We start from the raw sequence: 15,183 nt of genomic DNA, 5'->3' as shown, positions 1-15,183 counted from the left end.
ACTCAGACAAGAGACCGTAAGTTTGAGCACAGCCTAGGTAACTTAGCAACCCTGTTTCTGAGGGAAAAATAAAAAAAGATCTAGGGACTTAGCTAAGTGCAAAGTCCTGGGTTCAGTCCCCACTAGCATGTGTACACACACGTAATTAGATCCTGCAAAAAAGGGTTCATTTCCCCCAGAATTATGAAAGTGCACTGGATTAGGAGTCTATATCTTTTCTTCAGTTTTCAGTCTTCTATTTGTTAGCTTTGTGGGTTCAGGAAAGTAGTTTAGCTTAGTCAAATCACAGTTTCTTCTTAAGGAGGATGTAGGTAATGTGCCTTTCCTATTTCATGGCTCTGTTTATATTTATAAGTGGCTATTAGAGGGCTCCATAAGCTACAACTAGCTGTTCATGTGACAGAGACTTTATTTGTATTAGCATCTTCTTGGTGTGCTGACTTTGCTCATCTCTAGCAAGCAGAAACCTGTGTAACTGCAATTTGAAGGATTTCCTAAGGATATGTTGCCTGTCAAATTTTTCCTAAATTGGACTTTGATAAAGCTAAATCATTTTCATGGAATCCAAAGTTTCTATAATGTTCAGTTTGACTACATGAGGAATGCTAGGCTGCAGATGTTATCAAAGATAGAGTTCAACCCAGTGGTGGACATCTTGGCTCTTGATCTGCTGGTTGCCTGGCAATGTCCTGAGAAAGTGGAACCAGCATTGTCACTAAACACAGGGTCCTGGGGATCAGATGAGAACACTAAATCCCTGTCAGGGGAGAATGTATGCAAGGAAGAAGCTGTAAACAAGGCAAGAGAGGCCTTCTCCAAATGACTTCACAATCTGGACTTCAATTGTTTTTTTTTTCACAGATCTTAGACTTTTGAAAGGTAGCAACTCGTGATTTTTTTCCCTTTGAATTCCTTTACAGTGCCACTTTCATTTTCCCAAACCCCAAGTGACTCTCAGGGAGTCATTCTGACTCCAGACTCCTAGAGCTATTGTGGTGGAGACAGCTAACTTGACACCAACAGTCATTGTCTTCCAGAAACCATTTGTCCCAGACTCCTCATCTGTCACTGGGACGCAATGCCATGGGTTGGGGCGGTGATGTGAGTCTCTTCCAGGCCTAGGTGATTAAACAGCAAATGTGCAGTGTGCCTTGTGCAGTCACATTGTTCTTGTCAGCTTACGAGGTATTTATGTCAGTGGCCATGCTGACAGCCACATCGTGAAGGTAGAATGGCCACAGGAGTGGAAGGAAACCGCATGTGACTGATTGCTTGGTGCAGAACCACCCAGCCGGGAGCATTTACATCCCAATGGAATGTGAGCAAAAATTCATTTTATTTTAATTGTTATGGCCTTGGGAGTTTCTAGTTTGGTGGGATAGCTGCAAATCTCACTTGTGTTAATACAGCTATTGGTTCTAGAGCCAATTGTCTCTGGAGGGACGCTATTCTCTGTGAAATGTGATACACAGTCTTTAGTTGTAGCCTTACCTTTTGTCTTCTGTCCTCACATTCTACTCAAATCATGTTTTCAAGTGAATGAGACAATCCACAAAGAGTGAAGAGAGCAGAGGAATGCAACTAGTTCATTTATTTATTTATTTTATCGGCTTGACTTAACTCCCTGGCAGTTCAAGAGCTTGGTGGAGATCCAGGACAGATGTTTGTTGGCACTTGGCTTACACTCCCATGCTGGATATGGAAACAGCAAAGAACGTTGCCGAGAGCCCAGAGAAAGAGAACTTACTTACTACTTTACTTCCATGAGATTGTTTAATTTTCTTTTCTTATTTTCCACTTGGCAAAGTGCCCTTGAAATGCGGATCTGTCAGCAGAGCACCCTGCAGTCTTTACCCGGTGTATAAAATTGGCACAAGAAGCTCCGAGAGTTGTTTCTACCTAAAACCAAGCTGTGCGGCTGGAGTCTAGGTTTAGCTGTGCAGATAGGAGGGAAAATTGAGAGCCCTGGTACAAAAGGAAGGTGAAGATACACAGGCCAAGTAACTGAGCAAACAAAACAAAACCTAGGGGGCAGCCACAAAAGATAAATGCTTACAAGCGCATAAGAAGCTCATCTCTGAGATCTCATTTTTCCATGCATGTGGATTTTGCTCACAGACACCTTCACAGTGTGACTTGGTGGCTCTTGTTCATAACGCAGCTGCCGTCCTGTTATTTGAGTAGTGGTATTGGGCAAGGCAGTGGTTTTATGAAAGAAAATTACTCCATATTTAGAGATTAAATGGCTTACACCAAGCTGAAAGGATGGTTTGAGGACTCTTTTGCTAGCTTTTATCACCAGTTTGTTGCAGGTTGCTGTGGTTTGTATTTAGTTGTCTCCCTCCCACTTGTGTGCTCACAGATAGGCCTTTGGGAGGTGGGTGGGCCGTGGGTGTGTGATACTGGGGCTAAGGCTGTGTGGTCCTGGATTGGTTCACTAATTGCTGTAGCATAGTTCTGGGTGTGGATAATGGGAAGTCCTACCGTGGTGTGGGTGGCAACAACCAAAAGGCCTGTAGCCTGGATGGGATAAAACAAAAAGCAGAGGGAATCTCACTGCTTCGCTGCCTCCTGCTATCTTGGACTGTTTCTCCTCTGCTGTGCCACCTGTTCGGGAGCCAGGCAATTATTGACTGAAACTTCTACAAAATGTGAACTGAAATAAACCGTTTCTCCTTTAACTTGCAGGTATTTATTATTTGATCTCAGCAATGAGAAAAATAACTACTATACAGGTGATATGGAATCTTTCTTGTCTTGAATAATCCTTCAGCTTTCCCCAGCCAAAAGAAGAACTTATAAAGCACTGGATTCTGCCTGAAAGTCTCTGGTTTTGAATCCTACCTCTGCCATTTAATGTCACTAAGTGTCTTTAGGTTTGTTATGAAAGTTCTGTCTGGTTTAGTTGGTTTACTGGTAAAATGGGAATAAACATGGGCAAACTGATTTTTATTAGATTTGTCAGAGGGTTTAAAAGAACTAACAGAAGCAACTAGTTAGAAGAGTAACTGCTGGATAAGAATCTATCGCTGGTAGCATTTTTTCTTTTGTGGTGTACATATATTTCCTCCTGTTGGAGCACCTGCTGTGCATCTGGGAACACAGGTGCTCCTACCCTTAGGCACTGTAAGTCCCCTGCTTGGTTCCTGAATATTCCCTGAGCCTTTCCCTCCCCACAGTCACAGCCCAAGCTGTAACTCTTTCCTTTCTTCTTCTCTCCAGAATTCTTCCTTCTTTCCCTGAAATCATGTCACCTGCTATGGTAGTTTTATATATGCTCATTCAATCTTCTCGGTCTCTTTAAAGGGTTATAGAGAAGAAGGATTTTTTTCCCCTTCCCATTAGTGCAGGAATACCAAAATGCTTAATGTTTTTCACCGCTGCAAAAGACAAAACAATAGCTGTGATAATGATTTAGGCAATCAAAAAAGGGCCAGAGCTCAAGTTGTCCCTAAGATCTTTGCAAGACAAATTGCACATGTCTTGCCTTTCCACTGAAAGCTGTAAAAATTCGCTGAGTTGCATATCTCATAGATAACATATAACTGTACACTAAACTTAAAATTGTTCCAAATGTCTTTTTCACCCAGACGTTTAGTCAACATCTCTTGGCGTATTTTTGAAGAATGAAAAGAGTTAAAGAGAATCTTAAACTTCAGTTTGTAGCTTTATTGTTGCTACTGTAATTTTGAGATTATTATATATGTATATATACATATAGTATAATAAATCAAACAAGAGGTTAATATTAATACCAGAGGTTTTCAGCCTATGCCAAAAGAAATTAGAAACAAATTAAGAAGGGGAAAATCCCTGATCATATCAAATATGAGTTAGCAATGTCAACAAGATACCTTTTATATACTATACTCTATACAGGAGCTATATAAAATAAATCATGTATTATATAATAGAGCTCTGAGTTTTCTACGTATAATCTACAATTCATTATCTATGTATGTGTGTGTGACAAGAGAAAGAAAGAGGGACAGGGAAACCAGAACAGAGTGTTAGGCAGGAAGAGAGAGGAAAAAAGAGAAGGAATGTGGTAATTCATGCTCTGTTCAGTGTAAAAGTTCAGAAACCATTGCATTCCGTGGCACTGAGCACACAGCACATGCAGGTATTGTTTTCTTGTTAAATGGAGCCAGGGCTGCTTTGGGGCACTAATGCCTGAATGCAAGGCCTTTGCACTGAGCTACATTCTTGCCCTTCTAAAATTGTTTTTATTTTGAGACGGGATCTCCCTAAGACACTAAGTTAGCCAGGCTGGTCTAGAAATTAGGATCCTGTCTCAGGCTCTCAAGAGTGCTAGGGTTACTGCTGTGTGCCACCACACTGGGTTTTTATCAGAAAGCCGTGTAAAGGAGATGCTAGAGACCGATTGGGGTCTAGTCAAAAAGTGTCCAATTTTAGGGGGACTCTCACTAGTCAAATGTGGGACAAAATGAATATCAAAAGGAATGTTGTAGGGTTGACTATTTCAATAAAAATGACTGAGTCCTTAAGGACACTCAAACAAATAAAATGAAAAAGAAAAAAATGAAAGAGAGTAAACAAATATGTAAATTTCTGTGCCATGATGGAGATTATTAATACACCTATCCCTTGCTCTTAGACTTACTAAGAAGAAAATGTGAAACTGTACTGTGTTTATATTTGCTGGGGCAGGTAGGCTATGCTGCAGTGACAAACAGCGTCAAAAATCTTAAAACTGGGGAGTTTCTCACTTTTGCTCTTTATCTCTCATGGGTTGCATATATTCCATGACTCACATCTTCCTCACTAAGGGATGCAAGGTGGCAGAGTAGTTTAGAAGGCTATTTTTTCACTGTGATAGAGGAAGGGAAAGTGCTGGGAGACACAGCACATGTCCACTCTGGTTCTGTGTGCCCAATTGCTTCACGTAGTCATGCCCACATTTAGGAAGTAGTTTTCTTCTCTGCTCCTCCCCAGGGGCACAGAACACACACTCTACTGCTTTTGTGGTTTACTTTGCTCGGTGCAGCATGTGTGGATGTGGCTGAATACTGGGACCAAGCAGAAGTTTTAAGACACATTTCATAGCCAGTTGGGGTGGCACATTTCTGTATTTCCAGCACTCTGGGAGGCTGAGGCAAGAGGACCACAAGTTTGAGGCCAGATTGTACAATTTAGAAACGTAGTGACTCTGCTTTAAAAAACCCAAAAAGAAATAACACCCCTCAACAATAAACAGGGGGGTTGCAACTCAGTGTGATAGCCCGTGATTCAAAGTTCAATCCCCATTGCTTGAAAAAAGAAAGAAACTTGTTTCTTGAACTTGCATTCTCTCTTCTGTCCTCAAACTATTCCAGCAAAAGAAGGGCAGGCCCTGGGAGCCATGGCCTCTTTGGAGAGTTCTGGTTTGACAGGTAATGCAGAGCCCAGCAGAGCCGCAGCTGGACCAGCCAATCCATAGGCCTACTAGCAAGAAATGATTGTTGTTCTAAGCCACTTACATGTTGTTACTGAAGCAAAAGCTGATTAATAAACCCACCATGTGTTATGAAGGAGTACAAAAATGTAAAGTACCGTACTGACGAATTGTCCAAATGACTACCCCATTGCCTTTATTTGCCAATTTAAAAAAAATGACTCGTGATATTTGCACATATTTATGGAGTACAATATGATAATTTGTCCTGTGTATATAATTGTGCAATGATTAATTCACGGTAATTGGCATTTCCGTCTCCCAAAACATTTATCATTTCTACACATTGTCTTAAAGAAAGAACTGTTATAATACTGCAGGAAATTGTGAGCTCATAATGGAGGAGGAATGAGATGCGCAGAAATTGCTTTTTATCATCCTGAAATAATTGATTGCAGGGAGAATTATGAATGAGTTTTGGAATCATTAGGTGCAGAGATGTAACAAAATAGAATATTTGGATGAGGCCTAGGTGTTACCCTATAGCCTACTTGCTCTTTTCCGAGGTGTCACGTCCTTTGAAGTGCAGAGTTGTCATCAGCACACTGCCTCCCTGACAGCAGGTGGCTGAGCCCTGGGTGCCTGCTGATGTGATGCGACCTGTGGCACAAAAGAGCCTTTGAAGGGCCTTCCCTAAGATGCTTCATCCATGCCTAGTTGAGATCTTAGCTCAGAGTCACACGCAGTATACAGGAGACACAGTCACATGCCAAACGATGCCAGCAGAAACAGTCAGGGAGGTGGTAATTGTTTAAGGCTGCTGTGCAGGCCTCTTTTTAAAACCTCTTTTAGTTATGAGGGAAAAAAAAATCAGTATGTGCTTTGTTCTGGTCTGGTTTAAAATTTTAAAAAAAAAGATGCCAAACAATTAAATGCAGAACATGGGCTTTGAGGGCACTGTAGTTTGAAAAAGCTATCTAGAAATCAGTTTGTTGCTAAATTTGAGAAATTTGAATGTGGCTAGGTGTTGGATAACCTCAGGGTATTTTTGGTCTTTCTGTTTATGATAAAGGTATGAAAGCTATGTATGAGATCGTTCTTAATTTAGGTATTGTATCCTGGCACATGTAGTGCGAAATATCATGATCTCTAATCCAGTTTCAAGTGGTTCAGCCATGCATTTATGTAGAAGCACAAACATATGGTACATATAATATTTGTAAGTAATATGGGATGTTAACATTTCTTGAATCTGAATGATGGATATGTGAGTGTACATGATTGTATTTCTTCAAATTTAAATTTGAGAATTTTCATCATAAAAGAGTTGGAAAGAAAATAAAGGAAAGCACTGCGTAGGGTTGGGGGAAGTTGTGGATGTGAAACTCAGTCCTGTGCTCAGAATAGCATCCTGGTCCACAATTCTAGCAAGATGACCGCGGCCTCAATTTGTTTTATCTTTTTAAAAAAATTTAGTAGCACATGCTTGTCGTACGTAATGATGACAGCCATTGTGGGCAGTTGGTCCATGTATGGAATGCATCTTAACTCATTTGACTTTCCCTTCCCCTGCCCTCCCTCACCTCTCCTATCTTTTGGTCCCCTTCCCATTTACAAACAAACCATTTGTTTATTTTCTTCGCCTTCTTCTGAGCTGTTTTATTTCTGGAGTCTGAAACTAAATGGTTGCGCTTGCCCTTCTGCATTCCTTCATATTTTTCCTTTATTGAGAATTACAAACTGTGAATTTCCTTTACTGCATCCATTGATTTAAGGATGGAGCTCAATAGTCACACTTTACTTGATTTAGAGCCCACTTGGAGAAACCATATCTTTTTGGAGAGCTTACTGCTTCTCAGGTTTAGAAAAATAAAATGAAACATGAAACAAAAAACAAAACAAAGCAACAAAAAGCTCCACCATTTTCCAGCCAATTGTGGTGGTGGAAACCTGTAATCCCAGCACTCAATTGAGGCTGAGGCTGGAGAATCACAAGTTGGAGCCCAATCTGGGCAGCTTAACAATTTATTGAGACCTTGTCTCCAAATAAAAAATAAAAACAGTGCTTTAGGTGCAGCTCAGTGAGGGCCCTGGATTCAGTCCACAGAACCACAAAAATGCCTCTCTGTGCAAGTTACTTTTGATGTATTGTTAGTTTTCCTATATTCCTACCTCTTTTGCCTTCAGAGCTATTTCTTTTTCCTCCTAAAGTTATTTTCATTTTTGCTCTAGAGCTCATCCTTTTTGATGCCTTCAGGATCTGATTTTCTCTAACTTTATCCTTGTAGTTTTTATAACTCTCAGCTTTCAACATGATGTGCACATAGACACATACATTCTCTCTATGTGCTTGTTAAAACACACATATCTTTCCTCTTCATTTAAAAAATAACTTTTTCCTGTCTCTTCCCCAGCTTTTCATGATGTGTTGGCCTCCCTCTATTCTTGCCTTGACAGCTAAATTTCTCTTAGCCACAGTCTATGCAAGTTATTGCTATTTTCTGGCCACTTACTCAGTATTTTTATTCATTTATGAAAAGCTGTCACTAAAGTCACAAAAACTCTTAAAGTCAGATTTAATTTTCTATTTTTTAATTCTTTTAGATCTTCTCTCTTTTGCAACTTAAAAAAAATCAGTACCTCTTCCTTTTAAAAGTTTCTCCCTATAGCATCCAGGGGACCTTGTGACAGTTGTATAAGAAGACCTAAAGCCTGTGATTCTGGAAGATTTGAGGTGCCCAGCCTTCTCTAAGCAACACTGATCACTTTACTGTCTTTATTGAACCCTTTCCTGGCAAAACCAAGGCCACGGTGGTTGTGTTAATTCAGGCTGCGGCTCTCCTCCTACTTCTGTTTACCTCTGTCTTTAGGTTCACGTGTCTCTTTCCCATTCTGTGGGCTGATACTTGGATTCCTCAGCATGTCCCTCCTACTGACCACCTGCTTGAGGTACTTCCTTATCTTTCACTTGTGCTCATCTGATCGTACAGTTGCCCCCTTCCCTTATGTGTGGGAGATATGTCCCAAGACCTCAGTGGATGCCTGGAATCACACAAAGGACTGAGCCCTAGATATGCTATATGCTTCCTACACTCACATATGTACGATAGTTACATATGATCGTTCAGTGTATAAGTTAGGCACAGTAAGAGATTAAACACAATAATGGAATAGTACAATTTTAACAGTATGTTGTCATAAGTCAGGTAGTTGTGATCTCTACTCATAATCTGATAAGGGCACCACTGTACCATCTTGTCCACTACTGGAAGTTCCAATGCCCTTGAAATATGAGAAACAAAATAAAGGAAGTGCTTTTGGCTTTCAGTTTCCTATACCTAAAACGTCTTTGGCTTAGATCTTCAGTTAGTAGGAGAAAAAAATTCTGACTTGGTGAGAAAAGGAAACCAAAATGTTTTTTGGGTGGAGCCTGCTAGTCCTGTGCCTCCTTTCTCAGTGCTCAGAAAGTTGTTGATGTCACTCGTAATCCTTCAGAACCTCTTCTGATCCTATGGCACCATGGTGAGTGAAGAGCTCTGTCTGACGCATGCTGCTACTGGTAGTTATTCCTGACTTGAGAAGTAGGCTGCTGTGGAAAGTGAGGTAAGGCCTATGTGAAGTTTTCTGGAAAAAGCTCTGGGAATCAGTTGCTAATCAGAAAATTAAGAGAAAATAGTAGTTAGATGTTTCTGTGGTGCAAAGATTATTGACTGTATTCCAGTAAAGAGAAAGCTATAGATAGCCTGATTTTAAAACCTTCAGCTGACGGAGGGAATAGAAGTTCTCTTTTATTTCACCACAACTGAGATCTTAACAAAGGCAAATGCATTTGGCTGCAGCAGGAATTAGAATACATTGTTCAGAGAGTTGACCCAGACTGAGTCTAAAAGGAATTTAGATTTTCTGGGTGTGTTGGACTGCAGGTGTCTTATTGATGTGAATTTATATTTAGAAGAGGGCTTTTGATTTTGAACTGAAGGAGAGAGGAACTTAGGGGTTAGAGAGCTGTTCTAAAATAAAAGATAAGAACAATAGCATGACAGAATGCGTATGATGCAACACGGCTGAAAACATCAGAGAGAAAAAACTTTATTATCTTATATCCTTGTAGTTAAAAGAATGCCTAGCAAATACACTCTGACTCATTGAACTCAGATATTTAAGTGATATAGTTTTAGTTTTTTTCTATCTTTTTTAAAATTTCATTTTCCTTTAGTTGATTAGATGCTAGAAAATTTATTTGAGCTCACTTAAGATTGGACCTACTTTTTCCACAGCCATAACTAAATTCATAGGGCTAAGGGAACATGATAACTATCCTTTGAAATTTATTGAGATAGTTTTACAGACTGATTGAGTACACAATAGATACCTGTGAGTATTATGTCAGATCAGAGTTGTTAATTATGTTGTTCAATTTTTCTGTGATTTCCTTAAAAACTTTTGGCTATTTGTACCATAATTTATTGAAAAGAATATGCTACCAACTCTCACAGCTAGGGCAGACTTGTCAGTTGATAAGTGGAGGTCTATCAGTTTTTGTTTTTATGTGTTGAGTCTGTTCAATGAGATGCATACATGTTTAGAAGAGTAATATTACTTTGTGGACTTTAATATTGTGTCACTAATGATGCTATTTGTCTTAAAATCTTTGCCTAATATTAATATAACTATACTAGCTGTTTGTCACTTAGCATCTGACAAATGGGTATCTTCACAATCTTTCTAAGTTTTCTCTCTAGTTGAGGTGAACTCAGCATAAAATTAACCTCTTTTACATGAATTATTCCAAGGCATTTAATATTCACAATGTTATGAAACTACCACCTATATCTAGCTCCAAAATATAATCATTTGTCCTGTAATGCATCTTACTGGGCCAGAAGCCAGTTTGTTTTAACTTCAGAAAAGAGGAATTCCCAACTTGGCATCATTCCCTGTGATATTAGAATAAGCAGGAGCCTAATCTGAGAAAATTAGTGTGCCCAGCCTTACCTGACCTCTTTGTAGTTGTGTTGTGAGCTAGAGTTTACTGAGTGTGGTTTTGCCTAACTGAGAAGAGCTTCATCCTGTTAACTATTATTATAGATGCTGAATAATAATAGATTACCAGAAAGCCAATTGTCAGTAAAATCAGTTCTATTTCCTCTGCCACAACCTAGAGCTCTTTATGGGGAGGATAGATAATTCCTTAGACAGTAAATGGGATGTGACAGTGGAAGGCTCCTGTCCCCTGCCCCACTACTGATTCTTCCCTCATACTTTCTAAACATGGACCTTGTGGAAATTGGAGGATGTGAAAATTGATACTTTGCCATAGAAAAATCCATCCATACACAGTACAATCTCAATTTTCTGCTTGGCACAAAGGTTCCGTTTCTCAAATCTGGAGGGAAGAAAATTGGGGAAGAGATGTAATATCTTTTAACTTTTTGTTTTAGATGAGCAAATTTTGGGTAGCAGTTGATCAGGAATAGAGATTCTCTTATCATTTTTCTCAGCTTTGGACCCTCTGGCCATGAGTTGACTAGTGATTTAATTCTTTTGTGTATGTAGATAGGTCTCTACATTTGTCTTTATATTCAAAGATAATTCACTGCAATGTTGGAGCATTTGCATCAATAGTAACTAGGTTAAGTTTTAAATTGGTAATCTGCATGATTTTTAAAGTAGCACTTTGAGATCCAGAGACCTTAGGGCACCAGGGCACAGTGAAAGAGACTAAGGAACATGGAATTTGACCGTTTGCACACCAGTAATGCTTCCAATATAAAATAAGTTTAAAAATTCAGTCATCCTATGGCCATATAGTTCCACACCAAAGAAGGGCAGCAGCTCATATGCTTGTCCTCAGAGTAAGATGACGCGGGGTAGCTCCTGAGATAGCTTCTGAGTCATGGTTATGTGAATGTAGAACCATGATCTTGGTCTCAGCCACCTTCCCAGGTATCTGGAAGGAGGCTAAACAGAAGGCCTCAAGTGCTGGGTTAATTTCTGTCTTACAGGCTGGTCACTGATACCTGTGTCCCATGATTTAGCAAAGTCATCTACTCTACTCTCGTGGACAAGTGACTTAGACACTGAATGAACCATTCTGCTGTCTCCCACCAATGAAAACAGTTTCCTTGCTGTTTTTCTCCAGTGGCGACTGACATAGCTGATCTCAGTGAATTTCTTTAGTCCTTGGAAGTCTGCAGCAAAGTACTAAAGCACTGAGAAAACAGCTCACCTAAATTCAATTAATTTGGACTCCATCATTTATAAACTCAGTTATTTTACTTGACTTTATTTCTTTTTACATTACTTTTATCACCACTCAAAAATAAATTTTTGTTTGCTTTTAGCACTAGAGTATAAGGCCCAACCAAGGATGGAGTTTATTTGCCTTTTCTGAATTATGTCCCTCTTGTCTCGTACAGTGCCTGGCACATTGTCATTAATATTATCTCACTAGGATGATTTCTTCTTAGTTTTTTGTATATTATCATAAGCAACTTTGAAGTAAACATCTTCAGGTATTCCTTAGATTTAACTCCAAGGTGACTAGCTCTTAAATTTTTTCATAAACTATATCCCTTAAAAGCAATTATCATGCCAAAGATGTATCTATGTTTTAGGACTCACTATATCTAAAAATCTGCTTTCCAGGATGTCCTGGAAAATGTCTAGTGATCTATTTGTGGTTTTTCACATTGCTAATTTAGTAAGTATATAATAGCAGTCATGATTTCATTAATTTCCAGTTTTTGATAGTGTTTTCTTTTTTTAGTTTTGTATTTTTAGCGGTACCAGGGATCGAACTCAGGACTGCCTGCTTGCAAGGCAGGCGCTTATGCCACTGAGCTAAATCCCCGGCCCCCTTGATGGTGTTTTCTGATGGCATCTTTATGCTTCATCTGGAGGAGGAGAAACTGCCTTGTTTTCATTTCAGCATTGCTTAAAGTACTTGATTACTTCAGAAGCATTAGGTATTATGGATCTTTATATATTTGGCGATTAAAGAAAAGTTCACAGCATTTAGTTGAGGGAGTAAAATATATAATAGGCACTTACACCATTCTGCATTTTCTTTTGTGCATTTTGTCTTTCTTTTGAAGCTTAAGTGAGGAGACTACTTAGGGCAGAGTAGGGAGAACTCTGATTTTGCTTTTTCCTTTAGAGCATGCTTCTCTGCATATTCCTACCCCGTTCCAGAGGATGTAAAAAAGGGCCAGTGAGCTTTCTAGAGAAGATAGGGGTACCTAACTGAGCACCAGAGTTTGGAAGCAAAACAGTTCTACCTGCCAGTTTGGGTGTGTGAGTCAGGGAGAAGGGACATGTGGGGGAGGAGCCTGGCAGAAGGTGACTCACAGCACTGATGGCTGGCCTTTAGCGCACAGTAACAGACTTGAGTGAACAAAAAAACTACATTGCCAAACAATTTTTTCTTCAGGTATTTGACAATATTTTTGCTTTTTCTTCTGTTTAGTAGTAAAATGCTCCGGTGTGGCACAGTGGTTTTGAAAAATCCTCTGGGGCCCAAGATATCTCTTTCCACTCCGTAATACTTGGCCCATACATCACACTTTGTGTGTGTAAAATGGTTCCTTCAGTTCTATGTTAGAGTCCTCTTCCAGGCAGGATATATGGATGAACAGAAAGCAAAGGACAGAAGACTCCTCTGTGCCTCCACCCACTGTTTGAAGTTTTTCTAGAAGACTTATCCACCCCACTGCTCATGCTTAGTTATACTGTGACACATGTCTGTCTGTCTGTCTGTTGTCTCCCCTCCTTCTTGTTCCACTAGGGAACCATAAGCAGCACATATCTCTTTATTAAGGATTTTTTCACTTAGACCATTTGGCCCAGTTTGAGAAAGAGTTGGACTGTGTTCTAGGTGTGACTTCCTGTGGTGCCTTCAAAATAAGGCCCATCACAAAATAATGGCTTAAAAGTAGGGTTGCCAATCATCCTGGTAGATGGTTTATGACTGTTAATCCAGTGTAGCTATAAGTAGCATCTCTTTGACTCTTAATGAATTCTTGTGTGTGGACAATAAATTTCATACTCTTTGTACCTCTAAGACCTTGCATGATCTATCTGCCCTGACTCCTAGTACACTTCTCTGACTTCTGTTGTCCATCTCCTTGTTCTACTTCAACCACACTGGCTCCCCAAAGCTACTGGAAATAATAGGTTAGTCTTTCCAGACATCAGCATAATCTACTCCTTCACATTGCCACGGATCTGGCCAAGGTCCCCAACTATCTGTATGATGGGTATGACAAAGGATGAAATGAGAGACACAGACAATTTAATGATGTGTGAAAGGGGGCCTAGGAGGCCAGTGCCTCAGGATGGGAAAAGACAAAGACCTCTTTAGCTAGCCCACTTTTGTTAACCAGTGCAGGGGGAGGGGTTGTAATGTTCCGGGAGCAGTAATGGTGATGACAGTGGACTAGGAAAAGAACTAAGCATTGTTGTGAGACAAGAGTTAATAAACAAATTTTTTTTCCTCAAGCAAAACTTTTACTACTGCTACTGAATTATTCTAAAAAGCTTTACTGTCCTCAGTGGGTCTTATCTTGTTCTGTAAACACCACAGCGTTGGGAACCATAGGACTTTAGCTGTGACCAGGAGAAAGAGAGAAGCTTCCATGTTTCCATCCAGGTGACAGGGAAGGAAAAGGATGGCCTCGGAAATCCTTTAGACTCAGTTTATAATTTGTAGTCCCCAACATCGCATTACCTTCCTAATGCACAAATGTTACCTTCTCTATGAGGCATAGTGTGACTATCTAATTGGAACCACATCACCCATTTCCAAGTCCTGATGCTCCTTACCCTGCTCCACTGTTTTCTTATTTCTTATTTCAGTAACATAGGTATTTTCTGAATGAATGAGTCTCAGAATGAATGAAAAGTTACCTGATCTGTGTCCCATTTCCTTAAAGACTTGTGCATGACTAGTTCGGTAAAAGTGCTGAAGTATTAATAGGTGGTAATGATCTACTGATTTATCCCGCAACTATCTTTCACATTTTTATTTTCAAAAAAGTAGTGGAGGTTTTTTTTTTTTCTTTTTTTTTTTTTTCAGCATAGACTGTTACTGTTTTATAGCAGACCAGTTGAGGAGAAATATAGAAGTCCAGGATGAGGATCCTTAGAAACAATTTCTCAGAAGCAATTGTTATGTTTTGTCTGAAAAGAGAGATAATACTGCATTAATGGTTCTAAAAGTAGAACATAATGACATTAACACGGTGCTGTGTCGTTGACAGAGCTCTGTCTATCCTGGTACTTTATTTAGTGCTCATGATAGAGGTGCTTTCTATTATTCCTATTTAATTGATGGGGAAACCCAGGAACACTAATGACTTTCGGCAAGGCATAAGGCTTGGTTCAGTGGCAGAGTTCCTTTACACTTATGACTTAATGCCACATTCTTACTAAAGCTCCTTTCTAAATTCAGTCAGACACTCTTTCATTAGTTGGCCTTTTGTAATCTTGTAAGAAAAGAATGTATTTAAGTGACAGAGAGTGTTATGGCCCATAGATGTAAAGGGATGCCATTGGGACCTAATAGAGAGCCAGATACCATGGAAGTGAGCCCTTCCACATTTGTTACCCATATCCAAATGGACATCTGATTCAAGGCTTTTCTAAGAAAAAGAAAAAGAAAAAAGAAAAATTCTTTCTGATATTTCACATTCTCCTCCTGTATATTGCTTTCCCTACACATGACAGTTATAAACATAATATTATAATAGAATATATTTAGCACACCAGGTATCATGAACTATTCATGA

The 15,183-nt window shown here is 39.5% G+C and overlaps 1 protein-coding gene across 10 annotated transcripts in view; it reads left to right on the top strand.

The window, feature by feature from the left end:
• LOC101788815 (interferon-inducible protein AIM2) overlaps positions 1-15,183 on the top strand; it is a 137,526-nt gene that overhangs the window by 20,965 nt on the left and 101,378 nt on the right. The window contains exon 1 of one of the 10 annotated variants that reach the window (XM_013149180.3): positions 8,777-8,917. The exons of 8 other annotated variants lie outside the window; for them this stretch is intronic. The gene's annotated coding sequence lies outside the window, so the exon portion shown is untranslated. Of the gene's footprint in view, positions 1-8,776; positions 8,999-15,183 lie in introns of those variants that run through there. One more of the 10 variants, XM_013149178.3, reaches the window with a different exon arrangement.

The sequence above is a fragment of the Cavia porcellus genome, unplaced genomic scaffold, assembly GCF_034190915.1.
Source record: "Cavia porcellus strain 051 isolate PalLab524CR breed Dunkin Hartley unplaced genomic scaffold, mCavPor4.1 scaffold_7, whole genome shotgun sequence".
NCBI classification, from domain to species: Eukaryota; Metazoa; Chordata; class Mammalia; order Rodentia; family Caviidae; genus Cavia; species Cavia porcellus.
The sequence above is the reverse complement of the archived record's forward strand: the minus strand, read 5'-3'. Positions and strand labels throughout refer to the sequence as shown.